The sequence below is a fragment of the Cupressus sempervirens genome, chromosome 9 (assembly GCF_028749045.1).
Source record: "Cupressus sempervirens isolate cs-2001-9-10 chromosome 9, ASM2874904v1, whole genome shotgun sequence".
Taxonomy (NCBI): domain Eukaryota; kingdom Viridiplantae; phylum Streptophyta; class Pinopsida; order Cupressales; family Cupressaceae; genus Cupressus; species Cupressus sempervirens.
Genome location: NC_143126.1, coordinates 580,545,435 through 580,561,320, shown reverse-complemented (window position 1 = coordinate 580,561,320; position 15,886 = coordinate 580,545,435).

Sequence of the window (15,886 nt, the reverse complement as noted above, 5' to 3'; positions counted from 1 at the left end):
AGGAGAACTTTCCATCATGGAAAACAAGAATGACGCCATAATTATATTGTATTGGTGACTCTCTATTGTACTGCCTGGAGAATAAATATAAAGTGTCACCCCTAGTCCTATGACTATTGTGCAGATGAGAGAAATTAAAGAACACAACTTGTTGATGATAGAGATTGTGTCGCTTGACAAATGTTGAATTTAATTGTATGAAAAATTGTTCTACTACTAAGGAGATGTGGGCCAAATTGATACTAGTTCATGGAGGAGATCAAAATGCATTGCGAGAAAAAGATGAAAGTTTAAGAGGTGAGTTTGATGACATGTAGATGAAAGAAGGTGAAAATATTGTGCAATATAGTAATCGAATCAAGGAGGTTGTGAATTCTATTAGAGGAGTCAATGAAGTCATAAGAGCGATTCCATTATATACATATTTGCCTCCCCTCCCCACTAGAACTATAGGCTATGGAAAAGGTGGTTCCTAAGGTTGTTGGTACATATGTAAGTGATGAAGTTGTGGTAAGAAAATTTCTTTGAACTCTTATACCTATCTATGCTATTAGAGTTCCTACTGTCCAAGAGTTGAGATCTATACCTAGAAATGATATTAATCTTGATGCTTTGGTCAGTAGACTAACTGCTTTTGGGTAGAATAACTTTGATAACTATAGGAAAGAGAAGAGCACACATCATAGTAAGAATGATAGTGATTATGAATCAGATGGCAATGACCTCGAAGAGCTTGAAGCACTACTTGCTAAGAGGCTACGGAGAGGCAAAGGAAAGTATAAGGGTAAACTACCTTTGATTTTTTTATGAAAATGTAACAAGGTTGGTCACATTGCATCTAGATTTCATGAGAAGAATAAAAATAATGAAAAAAGAGAGAACTAATACCGAGGAAATAAAGAATATAAAGATAAAGGAAAGAAGGCTTGTTACCTAGCTAAGGAGGACGACATCGTGTATGAAAATGTTGATCAAGAGGAAAGTGAGGAAGTTGTCTATATTTTCTATGAAGAAAGATTCTGAAGGAGAAGAAAGGTATATAGTAGAAAAGGATCTTATTTCTCAAGTAAGTAAAAATGATACATGAATTATTGATAGTGATTGCACTTATCATATGACTAGTGATATTAGTAAATATTAGAATCTAGAACATTATGATGGTGAATTTGTTAAACTTGAAAATGGTACTCCATTTCCCATGAAAGGAAAAGGTTCTATTATGAAGAATGAGAAGATAAAATGTGATAATGTATATTGGTTACAAGGACTAAAGTATAATCTATTAAGTGTAGTACAGTTGAACAACACCTGCCACTGACTGGAGTTTTAAAATAGAAAGGTGAAGATATATGATGTTGTTGGAAATTTGATCAAATCGGTGAACAATCAAGAGGTAACCTATTCTGCATGGGTTCTATTGAGAACATGTGTTTGGTTGCAAGAGTTAAAGATGTTTGGCTATGATACAAGAGGTTATGTCATGTTAATTTTGATAACATAGTCAATGTGAGTAGAAAGAAAAGAGTGAGAGGATTACTGAGCTTGACCAAACTTGATAAAGTGATGTGAGCAATTTCCAATTGGGAAAATGACTAAGTCAATTTCAAAAGGAAGTCTTACTTATCAAGTGATGTATTAGAATCAGTTCATACTAATCTATGTGGTCATACAAAAGTTCAAAGCTACTATGGTGATCAATATTTTTTCTTATTTGTTTATGATTTCTCAAGGATGATATTTGTTATGTTTTTAAAAGAAAAATATGATGATTTTAAAATGTTCAAACGATATAAAGAAAGAGATGAGAAGGAAATAGGTAAGAAGACAGAGGAAGTGTATTAATGTTTTATGAGTTTACTATCTTTTACAATGAGAATACATTGAAGAGACAATTATCTGCACCGAGGACACCACAAAAGAATGGAAATTTTGAGAGAAGAAATAGATCCATTATTTTTTGTGTTAGAACAATGTTGATTGAGAAGGAGGTAGAGAAAATCTATTGGAGAGAGGCTAAATTATTACTACAATTTATGTATACTAAATCTAGTACAATTGAAGAAAGATAGAAACAAAATAGCTTATGAATTCTAGTATGGGAATATACTAAATGTGAGTTATTTTAAAATATTTAGAAGTAGATTCTATATTCTAAAAGATGATAGAAATGGAAAATTTGATTTTAAAGGCGATGAAGGTATATTCCTAGGTTATTCCATTAGAAGCAAGGCATATAAATGTTTGAACAAGGCTACCAACAAATGATGGAAAGTGAAAATGTGAGAATTGATGAGTTTGAGTAACAAAATGATGAAGAAAGAAATTGAAGATTAGAAGAGGTTTGCCTATGTAAAAGAAGGAGCTCCTCATACTTTACCAAGTACATTACTTGAGAAATAACTAGAAGTCATCAAGCAACAACAACCCAAAACCAAACAACCAGTTGAGCATACATCGAGTGGAGAAAGTGCAGAATCATAGAGAATCAAGCATGTACTAGCAAAATATGTTAGAAGGAACCTTTCATTGAACTAGATAATTGGAGACAGAGATGTTGGAGTTATGACAAAAAGTAAGTTCATAGATAATACATACTTGATTTGTGAATTTGACTCTAGAACAATTAATGATGCATTGGAGAATGAAGATTGGATTAATGTTATGAATGAGGAGATTGAGAAAATAAAGAATAACAATACATGGACATTGGTACTGAGACCTAAGGAGAAGAATGTGATTGGTACTAAGTGGATATTAAGAAGCAAGTTGAATGAAAATGGAGAAGTGACAATGAATAAGGCTAGACTAGATCTCAAGGGATATGCACACAAAGAAGGTATTGATTATGGAGAAACATTTTCCCTTGTTACTAGAATAAGAGGTGTAAGGATACTACTTTCATATTTTGATTTTTGATTCAAAGTTTATATAGATGGATGTTAAGTCTAGATTTTTGAATGGGATACTAGAAGAAGTCTGTATTAAACAACAAAAGGTTTTGTGGATTGTAATCAAAGGCACATGGTATGTAAGCTACCTAAGGCACTAGATGGATTAAAGTAGGAACCTTAAGAAAGGTATGGGAGATTAGACTCTTATTTGATGAAGATTAATTTTGTTAGAACTAGTGAGAATGATAATTTATACCTAAAAAGTGAATTTGATGATGAGATCTCGATTAGTGAAATATGTGTTGATTACATTATATTTGGAGGACATGAAATGATGTGTAGAACATTTGCTAATAAAATGAGGAAGAGTTTGAGATGTCTAAGTTTGGAGAGATCAAATTCCTTATTGGATTGTAACTTCAACAAGTGAAGAATGATATTTACATAACTTATTACAAGTACATCAAGGAGATCTTGAAGACATTTGGGATGAAAGAATCAAGACTAGCTAGCACACTAAAGATCATAGGGTGTAAATTATTAAAAGGAAGATGATACTTCCAAGGTAAATACAACACTTTACACATCTATGATTGGAAAGCTAAAATATGTTGTTCATAAAAGACCAAATATTTTTGATGTTATAGGTATTGTGTGTTACCCTACACTTTTTTGCAATGTGCAATGTTGTTAGCCAAGAGTCCTTTTTGTAACTTGAAGTCAAACCTGAAGTTTTAAGTTGCAATCCCTTGGAATCTAGGAAAACCCACTTCATAAGTTGCAATCCCTTCAAATCCAGGTAAACCTCAATCAATAATGGCAGATTGTCAAGCATTCTTATACAAATTACCCTAATCATTGACAGGCTAACCCATCCTCTGATTAACATTCTATTGCCTTCTTGAATCGCCAAAATTTTTCCTTTGAAATTTCCAGTGCAATTGAAACATAATTGCTTGGATTCTGTATATTTTTGCCAATTCTTTCACAAAATATCCCTCCAACAATCCACACTACCCTACATTTTTCTTTGCAAATCAAAATCTATTGTGTCCATCTTCTTCTGATCACACACCCACAACCAACAACACCATGTTGAATTGACTTATTTTGGTGAATATGTATGTGTCATAATGTCACTTGAATTTTGAAACTTTATATGATAGACATCTTGCCTCTTATTCTATAAAGATAATTTGAAGCTTTTGTATAATTGTTTGTTTTGTGATCATCATTTATTATCACTTATCAATATAGTTTGTTTGCCTTCAAGAGGTAGTTACTATTCATTTCCATCTCACCTCCACACATCACAATATAATGGTCATCCTCCCCTTCTTCATTATTAATTCAGTAGTACCTATTAGATAAAACTTATTAATGGAAGAATTTGAACTTACATGCGTCCTTAGCAAAAGAAATCCAAATGACTAGAAAATAGAGTTGTAGTTGAATTAGTTGGTGAAAATGATGGATATTCCTTAATTACACCATTCATCGGGGGTCTAAATTTAAGAGATATAAAAAATAGAGCAAAATCATAATCTTTTTACAAAATAGATTGAAGAAGTATTAAAGAAAGCTCATGAATGATATAAATTCTTCTATTAAAAGTAGAACTATCAAACTTTTTGTCCTTGGAGATATGCATGTATTTCATGACTTGAAGGCTTGAAGCAATGTTTACATTGATTAAAAAAGTTGCAATGACTTGAGCTAGTGTTTTTTGGTCTTTGGTAATTTTAATATATGAATGGAGTGACTCTGATGATATAAGTGATTCAAAGATTAGTTTTATGCTGATTATTAATGCCCTCCCCACAACAAATGGGCTATTTTGTCCAATACTGCAACTCACTGTGTTAAATTTCTTTGCATAACTCTTCAATATGAGGAGCAAATCATTGTCTTACATTTCCTTTTATATGAACATATGAAGCAAGTTTATAATTAATCGAAGTATAAGCACTACTTTTTAACAATAGAGCAATGGTCTCAATGAAAAGAGTTGGTAAAGATTGCCAAGACATAAAAGAAAGTATTATAATATAATGGCTATGAGCTATTTTCTAATTTGTGCAACTGCAACTATTAAGTTACAGTATCATAATCAAGAAATAGTGGGAACAAATTTTCATTTGTACATGATTGGAGCCTAATTAAATAATTTTCAATTATATTTCAATAAGATTTCTATGGACTTGGGAATGTTCTAAGAAAAGAATTGCATGAAGTTTTAACTTTGAAGGACTATCAAAGTCATGGCTTTTGGCTTGAGTTCCACACTAGTTGAGGGCTCTCCTTCGAACCTTTTTTGCCAATGAGTTGAGATAGATTTCGCTCCAATGATTGGGAAGGCATTAGTTGTGATGGGCATTATGGTAAACTGCTTCTTTGCTATTGATATTATCATGGCATTTTTAATCACAATCTATCATCAGAATAACATAGAGTTAAGGGAGAAGAATTTTTTTGCATTGACATTTCAAATCACATGCTATTATTAGAATGAGAGAGAGGTGGAGAAGAAGAAATATTTTATGTTGATTTTTTGAATTAGACTCCATCCAATAATAGGGAGCTAGAGGCTAGAATAATTTATTTTTACCAATATCTAAAACCAGACTACAAAATTAGGATGGTAAAGGGCAAGAGAAGAAGAAAACTTTTGCATCAATATTTCAATTGTATTGGAATTTTTGTGTTAATATTTTGAATCAAACTATGATTTGTCATTCAAATAATAAAAAGTTAAATGAGAAAATAAATCAAATTAAAGGGAAGAATAGAAGTGGTTTTAGCACTTACAAATATAACAGTAACCACATTGAGCTCTAAACAAGAAGCATTTTTGTTATTTGTGAGACATTGTAATCCTTCAATCAAGTTATAAGGGCCAAAATATTTGATAATGTGTATTCATTTGTATCTCATTATTGCTCAAATTTTTTTTCTTCTTGTGGATTCCTAAAACCATTAAGATGTTATCAAGGATTGTAATCAAATATAGAATTGATTTCATAGCTTATATATGTTGCTTCTAGCACTACTATATCCTACCCCATTGAAAGACCACCCAAAAGGGCAACTAAAACTAATAGAAATCACATCACTAACATAACTATGGGCATAATTTAGTGTCACTAAAGAGCAAGAAGTAGTAGTGCTCATATGATCAAAATGAATAATTCAGTGTCACTAAAGAGCGAGAAGAAGTAGTAGTGCTAGAATTATAAAGCAAAATTGTGGGCTTGCAATTTATGCTTTGGGATACAAGCATAGCTTTCTAGGGAGACATTAATCCTCTCTCTCTCTCTCTCTCTCTCTCTCTCTCTCTCTCTCTCTCTCTCTCTCTCTATCTATCTATCTCTCACTCGCTTCAAACTAATTCAAATGGATCTTTCACTGCATTCATGAAAACTTCCTATAATTTTTGTAACTCTTTTGGGAAGCTCAACGAAATGGGGAATGCATGAATCAACATAAACATATATTCTTGTTGGTTCTACCCAGTGCTCAATAGTGATAATGTAATTTTATTGATATATAATGAGAATGTATTAATTATCATATCTTTTCAAGTGCCAAATTTTCTTTTATATATATATATAGTATTATTTATTTGATTTGTTTAGATGTCACACTTATTGAAGAAATAATATTATTTAATTTTTTAATTATTATCTATTATATACAAGATACTATTAATGCTTGTATGTTTATATGCGATATAATTTTATAGCCCGAATATTTTTCCTGTGAAGAAAGTCCACGCCTAACAATATGAACCCAGAACAAAATAAGGTGACAATTGCTAGATTGTGGTCTCAGTTCAAAAGAAAAGGTGATGGAAAATGTTATTTTCCTTGCAAAAAATGCAAGGGCTTAAAGAATTAAAGAATTCTAATCATAATAGCTAAGAGACATTGAAGGGGGAAAGGATTTTTGTCCTTTGGCGAATGTGGATTTTGAATTGGTGGAACATGGAGGTGTGAATATCAAAGTAGAAGGTAATGCTCCCATGGAAGAAGATCGTCTTGAGCCAGAGAACATAATTAAAGATGTTGGTATTAGTGTAGTTGATAATGTGCTAGAGAACAAGATTGAAGAATATGTTACTAACGTAACTGATGAAGATGATGATGAAGAGAACCTTGATATACCTATAATGGAAAAGGCATATGATCCCCTGTACCAAGGGTCCCAAACAACACTTCTCTCCATTTTATTGTTGTTGGTAAACTTCAAGGTTATGAATGGTATATCCAATGTAGCAATCTTATGTATGCTAATGTATAGTGTCATTTTTGTCATCTTCTATATTAGTGTACCATCAATGTTCTTTATATTAACAACTCTTTCCATAGGTTGATAGGTGACTATTTGTTACCACCATCAAACATTCTACCTCGCTCTTACCAAGAATTATTGGGCATTATGAAAATATTGGAATGGAGTATCAAACAATACAGGCATGTCCCAATGATCATATTATATATCATAAACAACATGAATTTGCAACACAATTTCCTGATTGTCACATTAGTAGATGTCGATCATATCAAATAACCAAAAAGGTTCCTCGCAAGGTTCTTCGATACATTCCCATTATTCCACATCTACAATGATTATTTAGGTGTACTAGTTTGGCACAATGTATGGATTACCATGCACACAATAGAAGTCAAGATGATATTATGTGAATGCCTATAGATTGTTCTACATTTAGGGACATAGAAGATAGGTTACTAGTATTTAAAGAAGAACCTCATAATCTAAAGCTCTCATTAGCAACAGATGATGTCAATCCATTTGGAGAGATGAGATCTATTTACTCAGTCTGGCTTATTTTTTTATTAACAATAACATTCATCCTTGCATGTCCATAAAGAGGGAGCACATAATGTTGGCAATGATTGTACCAAGTATTTTTCCATTTAATAGTCATCTAAATTAATTTATATATACAATATCAAAATGAGCATAATAATTATGTTTTGTTTATGTTCATTCAACTAGGTAAGTACCATGTGAAAGAAACAAATGTATATATTGAGCCCTTGGTTGATGAGTTGTTGGAGTTATGGAATGGGTTCACTATGTACAACATCTCTAGTCCAATTGGTGAAAGACAATTTCAATTTTGTGCAATGCTTCTATGGAAAACACAACTTGATGCCCCTCGACTAACACATTTTTGTGGTATGTAAAATTGTTAACACATATTTGTGGTATGTAATAGTCATGACACATTTTCATTGTATGTTTAAGTTGTGTGTGATAATTGTAAATATGAATCTTCTAGTACACATTCATCCAATTATACACAATCTTGTAGGTCTTCAAATAAAGAGAATGTTGGAGTAAATAATTATTATTTACCCTTTTACTTAAGTTTACTTAGTTAAATGCATTTATTTATTAGTTTTAGTCTAGGAGTTGTTGACAACATTGGAGTTTGTTCATACCTAGTCATACTTATCTTCTCACCTACATGGAGGATAATCCACATATGCTTAGTTGTCAAGCTTATCTCCTAATGCTTTCTAGCTTTTCCTAGAAGCTTCCTAGAGGCCTTTATAAATAGGCTCTCTTAGTGTATTTGTGTATCATATTGTACAAAATACAATTTTCTCATTTTTAGACCAAACCCTTGCCTCTTCTTGTCTTTTTCTTCTCTATGACAGGTTTTCTATGTACAGGTGATTCGAGGGCTTGTGGATTTGATTTGCATATTTGGTCAAATCTAACATGGTATCAGAGCCAGATCTATTGTAGCTTGTTCAGTATTTGGAGAAAAAGGAGAAAGAGGGTTTGACATAACAGATCTAACATTTTTGAGCATTTTTTTCTTTATTTTTAGGAGGTGTGATGGTGGCAATTCAGAAAAAATAACTATAGAGGTGATTTTCAAACAACAATATCTTGCTCATACGAACTCAATTTTTCTAGCAATTTTTTTTTGTTTTGGGGTAGAATTTTGTGATCTACACATTGAAGTAGGAAGTTTGACATCTCTATTCATAAATGTTTTTGCAACTCAAAAATCCCATTTTTTGCACCTTCAAAGGCTTCATTCAAGCTCATATGGACACATATTTCAATGCTATTTTTTTTTAAAGTGCATGATTTATTATCTACTTTCTCAATCTAGAATTAGTTTGGAGTAATATTGAGATCCTATTTTTGGTGTTGAAGTAGAGGCTTCAGTTTCCTCCCTCTTCGCATCCAAAATCTAGGTTCTTTTCTCAGTTTTTGTGCTTTTTATAGTTGTTTCTTTGGTATTTGATGGATATATTTATACATTGTGGGGGGAGCATTTTATTTTCTATAATTTACTTCATAATAAGAGCCTTTTGCATCCATCTTCTTCTCTCAATGTCAGATCCTTCTGTGACCCAGCTCACATTGTGCAACTATCACACCTAAAAAGCACAAATGACTAGGCTTCTCATGTCAAGAGGCTTATGGTCATGTTTGGATGAGAACCAACCTATTCTACAGTGCCCTTTTGAGGTTCTTCAACACAAAAACAAAATGGATGAGGCCATGGGATTGATTGCACTAAACATTTCAAATAGTTTACTATTTCACTTGGATGGTTTGACCACTCCATGAGCTATTTGGACCAAATTTCAGACTTTGTTTGGCATACTGAATGAGTTTTGGGCAGTTCAACTTGATGAAAAGTTGACTTCTTTGTCACTAGATAGCTTACCCACCATTGAAGACTTCTTGATGAAGTTCAAATCTCTACATATAGATTTGCATGGATGTGGGAAAAACAAAATAGATAATGAGTTTATCTTTTTGATACTCTCAAAGTTGCGAGGACAATATCATATCTTTTCTTCCACTTTCTACTCCACTATGGATGCCTTGGGTAATAGAAATTAGATGCCATCTTTTGAGACATTTTCTGATTGGTTGACAAGTGACTAGTCCAAGATCACTCAAAGGGATTCACTTACAAGTTCACAGTCACAGGCATTACTTTCCAAGGATACACAGGAGTAGAAGCCGAAGTAGATATTTGATTCCTCCTCTCAGCACTCTACAAGTCCATCCTCTTCTTCTAAGAAAAAAGATAAAAAGAAGACTAAGACTCCTACCTATTCCTATTGTCAAAAAGGATCTCATGATGAGGCACATTGTTTTCAAAAGAGATTTGATGGCTATCAGAAATAGATTGCATATTTATAAGCTCTTCTTTAGAAAAGCACTATTTCATCTCCATCCTCTTCTACCTCATAGGGGTCTTCCTTTTAGTCTTCTTCCATATCTTTGACCTCTACATTAGATCTTAGAAAGGGTCATTCATTATGGGCATCCTTTGCATCCCCTTCACAAGTCCCTTGGATACTCGATTAAGGTGCTTCTCACCATATGATGTCTTCTCAAGGTGTCTTCTCTACTCTTGAGGCTTCTCCCATTCCTCATATCTCATGGGGAATAACACTACCCTACCAGTCTGCAGGAAAGGTTCAATTCATATCCAAGATGGTATATTGAATGATGTATTATATGTTCCATCTCTATCTGCAAACCTTCTCTCGATTTCTCAGATTACATGCAGTGAATCAGGGAAGATAGTTGAGCTCACTATAGATTTAGTGTTCATTCAAGGTCATACAATAGGAGTTCTTATTGCTACAAAGGCAGTTGATCCTTTCACTCATCTCTACACCTTCTCACACTTTGGTCCACTATCTCCATTGTTGGAGCACACTTATTCTCTTTCACAGGAGCATTATGTGGTGTAGTTAGGATACTTGAACCTTTGTATTGTTCCTGAGATCCATGTTTTGACTTCCACACCACATCCAGTTGAGGTCTTTTTTCTTCAACAAGATTCTTCTTCTACTCTGCCTGATCCTCCAACTCCATTCATTGAGCCTCCAGGTGCACCTGTTGCAGATTCTATAGTGGACATTCATGATAGTGTCATCACACCTACCTTGGGGATTCCCTTCCAAGATCCTCATATTTTCTCCTTTGAGCATTAGCTAGGTCTTCCAGTTTTACCTCTCATTTAGGGGTTCCCTTGTTTTGTTCTATTGTTTCCTCCACATTGGAGTTTCATTGGTTCGATTATTTCTCTAGGGGCTCCATTATTCTATGGGGACTTTGATGTCTTTTCTATCTCTCATGGGGGGGTTGGTTGTACTTATGGTTTCAAGAGAGTCTCTTGATCCATTTTTGATGGAAGTTGTCCTTGGGGGGTCTTGTTGAGGCCTTCCTTTTTTTTTTTTAGCATGTTTGTTCTTACCTCCTTTTGGGGGAGGGTTTTTCCCATAAGGTTTTCACTCTTTCCCCATTTTCAGAGGTTGCATTTGTTTGCTTTGTACATGGGTACCTAACATGGCCTAGTTGTTGTGACCCATTTTGCATTTTCATCTTAGTTGTTGTGAGCTTAAGTGAATTCCCCTAAGTTTCACTTGAGAGGGGGGGGGGGGGGGGGGGGAGGGTGTCTTAGAGTAAATAATAATTATTTATCATTTTACTCAAGTTTACTTCGTTAAATGCATTTATTTATTAGTTGTAGTCTAGGAGTTATTGACAACACAAGAGTGTGTTCCTACCTAGTCATACTTATCTTCTCACCTACATGGAGGATAATCCACCTTTTGTGGACATATGCTTAGTTGTCAACCTTATCTCCTAGTGCTTTCTAGCTTTTCCTAGAAGCTTCCTAGAGGCCTTTATAAATAGGTTGTCCTAGTGTATTTTCATATCATATTGTACAACAATTTACTTTTTATTTGAGAATATAATTTTCTTATTTTTAGACCAAATCCTTGCCTCTTCTTGTCTTTTTCTTCTCTCTGATAGGTTTTCTACATGTAGGTGATTCGAGGGCTTGTGGATTTGAGTTGCATATTTTCTCAAATCCAACAAGGAAAACTTGCATGTCCACTTTGTGGTCCAAAGATGAAATCTCATCATTCAAAAAGTTTAAGAAAGCAGGTGTCCAAAGATCATAGACACTTTCTCCACAAAAATCATAAGTATCAAATTACCAAAAAACATATTTTCAATGGGAAGGAAGAGACAACATCAAAGCCATGAAGAATGACACCTCACATGTGGAAGTTGGAATACAATAGAATAAATCATTGAGGTAATTTCATTTCATATTATGTAGGTTTTTGTATGAAATTAAAATTTGGATACTATCTTTTTTTAGTAATGATGTAATTGATGTTCGTGAAGGTTGTCAAGGCATTGAGGAGAAACTTCCAAAAGGACTTAAAAGCTATCCTAGGTAATTTAGTAGGTTTTCATACTATGAGCACCTTCGAACTGTACATTTGTTTGATACTATGCATATTGGAAATAACGTAACAAAGACACTATGGGAAATATTGGATGGAAGGCGTTACAAAGAAAAACTAGTCAAAATTTGTAATGACATTCATGAATCCAATCATGCATTGAAGTTTTTCCTTGAATAAAATGACAACAAAAACCACGTTAATACGAGTGTCATTCCTTGGTTTTTAACACAAGAACAAACTGATGCCATAACAAAAAACTAAATTTCCCATAGGATTTGCTACAAACGTAAGCAGTCTCATATCAAAGAAAGGTGATTTTGGGTCAAGGTTGAAAACACATGATTGGCATACCTTCAACAAGGTAAGTCATGTTCTTCTCTATTTACAATAAATTTGTAAAACATCATGTACTTTTGATTGTTTTATTTTATAATATATTGAAAACATCATTTTATTATTACTACAGTACATTCTACCTCTATCTCTTCCACACAACTTTGAAAGCATGAGTGTCGAACACCTTATATATGATCTTGGGAAATACATGAGGTTAGAAGTGTTATTTGTCTCATTAATATTTTTTTTTCTTGATGAATATCTTCTAGGTGGTTGCCATCTAAAGAAATTGATAAAAAAGACATAAAGCATTGGAAGAGAAAAATTCCTCATCTTTTGAGTGAGATGCAAAATTGTCTACCTTCAACACTTTTCAATGCATAAGAACATTACCTCATACATCTAGTTAAGGAGATTGAATTTTGGGGACCTGTACCAACTAGGTCAATGTGGACGGTTGAGAGGCACTTCAAATTTTTGAAGGGTGATAGAGAGAGCATGTGTTGTGAGTTCCATGGTCAAGGGATATGGGGTCTACCAGACCATGGTTTACATTAGTGAATATCTTCCCAATTTTGCATCAAAGATCCATGTAGATTGTATTTGGGATTCCAACTCCATTAATAGATTCAGAGGGGAGTATTTGATGGGTAAAGCTAGATTGAAGAAAGTAAGAGGTAATTATAAGATGTTATTGTAGTTAATTAATTCTTATCCATCATTAATATAAGTTCTTTCTAACTAGTCTATTTATTTTATACAGTTTCTCATGAGTGGGATGCACTTAATTTGTATATTGCAAACAATCTTTATTGGATGATGGTATGGATTGAATGAACTAAACAAAATGGTCACTCATTAACTTGGGAAGGTGTTGCTTCATTGGTTAAAGAAGTTCATCGTAATGGATATCCCAATGTTATGCCAATGGTAATTGATCTAGAAAATATTTTAAGACATGGAACACTACATATAAGTTAATCTATCATGACCCATTTGTTTAATATCAACTCACATATGGATACATAATTTTGACATGTTTGAAAAATAACAAGTCAAGTACCACAAAGCTATGTACTACAATGGTTGTAAATTTTGCATGAAAAAGGCGAACGATACTAAGAGAGCTTGTGATTCTAGGATAACTATAGTCTTTGAGGTCACCAGTATTTCATCTAGAAACAACGTGAATCCTCAATAATTAGTTCTATTCAACTTGATCTTCTTTCTTCAACTCTATTCTTCATTGGGTTCTCATCTTCTTTATTCTTCTACAACTTATATCTTTATTCATCAAATGCTCCATATTTTCTCATACACTTTCCCTTAGGGTATATATCATTTTTATGCTCTATTTATTGTATCAACATCTCTCCCTTTGACAACAATAGAAAATCTTTCTCACGGTAATTTTTTCTTTGTTCTGCTCACATATTCTCTCCCTCTGGGTGTACACATAATCTTTCCCCCTTTGACAACAATGGCAAAGGTAATAATAAACTTCAACTAGAAACTTATATACCTTGTACCTTGCAGGTACTGGTCACTTGTGTTTCATTACATCATCTTCGCAACTTTAGGATAGCCTAGAGAGTGAACTCTTTCATCAACTCACAAATAGATATTTTGATTAACCATAAATTACGCAATCATGCATCTTCATCTACTAAATATTAGATAGGGGAAGGACCTATAATTTACCTCTTAGACATTCAAATGTATCCTTAGGTAATGGTTTAGTAAATATATCTACTACCTTCTCCTTTGACTTCACATACTCCAACCTTACTTGTTTCTTCTAAATATGCTCTCACAAATAGTGATACTTGATAGATATATTCTTTGTCTTTGCATACATCACTAAATTCTTTGAAATATTCATAGCACTTGTATTGTCACAACAAATTGTTGGAGTATCAATCACTTCCTCTTTTATTCCTTCTAACAAATATTTGATCCATGCAATATTAGATATATTAATAGAAGCTACTACATATTCAGCCTTAGAAGTGGACTGTAAGATAGAACTTTATTTCATGTTTATCCATGTCACAAGCCTTTCTTCCAAAAATAAAGCACCACAATTGGTACTATTTGTGACATCAATATTTCCAGCCCAATCAACATCAGTATAAAATATCAACTCAAAATATCCATCTTTCTTGTATCACAAACCATAGTTCTTTGTTCCTTTTAGATAGCTAAAGATTCTCTTCACATCAATCATGTGTTTCTCCTTAGGATTAGAATAAAATCCTGCCACAATGTTAGTAAACAGTTTTTCCCAAGATTTTGATAATTTTAAAGGGAGGATACTTGCATACTAACAATTTGAATTCCTAATTACAGATAAGGAATTCTCTGCTTGAGATTTTCTTTGTGTTATACAAGGTGCAGCTAACCTTCATTGAAAAGATAATCGTTAAGACCTCTATTGAGCGAAAATTTTCCCAATGAGTATTTTACTAAAAATATTGAAAAGCTTTAATTTATCTCATGAATACAAGATAAATTTGAATATTAAAAAACCATTTGATTTTAACAATTAGTATCAACCACATGCTCAAATGTTAAAACAAAGGATGAATTGTGAAGTAATATAGATTTGACCTCCCATGACCTTCAAGATTTAAAATAGATAATTCTAGAATACACAAAAAATGTAACTTCACTCCCACATAATCATATACCCTCACGAATGTAAATCATCATAAAGCAAACAATAGTATCTACTTTCGGAAGCTTCAACACGTAAAACTATAGAATTTTACATTAATTGCTGCTAATCTAGAAAATATTCTATTCAAAATTCAAAGTGTAGAGTATCAAAACAAAAGTATTTCAAGAGACTCTATTACAGAAACAAATTGCCTACATATCTCAGATAAGACAATCTTGTCTAAACAATAGCATGGCAACCTAAGAGGTTCACTAAAAAAACCTCCAACTCTGAGATACATAAATTTAGGAAACTGAATATAGAAACAACCATAAATCTTGATGGCTTGCATTGATTCTTCTGATAATCTATGATTTTTGTGTCCTTGGAGCTCAAATACTAACCTCCCAAGGAATACATCATTAACCCTCCTAAATTCTTTCCAAAATTTAGTTGCCTAGAGATCTTTGTAGTATTGATAGATGGTCATTTCATCAGTCTAGGGAATGTGTAGAAGTTCCTCCCATTCCTTGGATGCCACTAGACTATAGATTAAGAAGAAGTAAAGAAAGAACAAGCTAAAACTACTCACAGCTATAAGACCCTTATGTAAATTTTCAGCTAATAAATCAGCCCAATCAATGTATTTTTCACCCTCAACAATCTTTTGAATAAAGAGGTAAATCCAACTCTCCTAGTGGAAGTTGTGGTCATTACCCTTG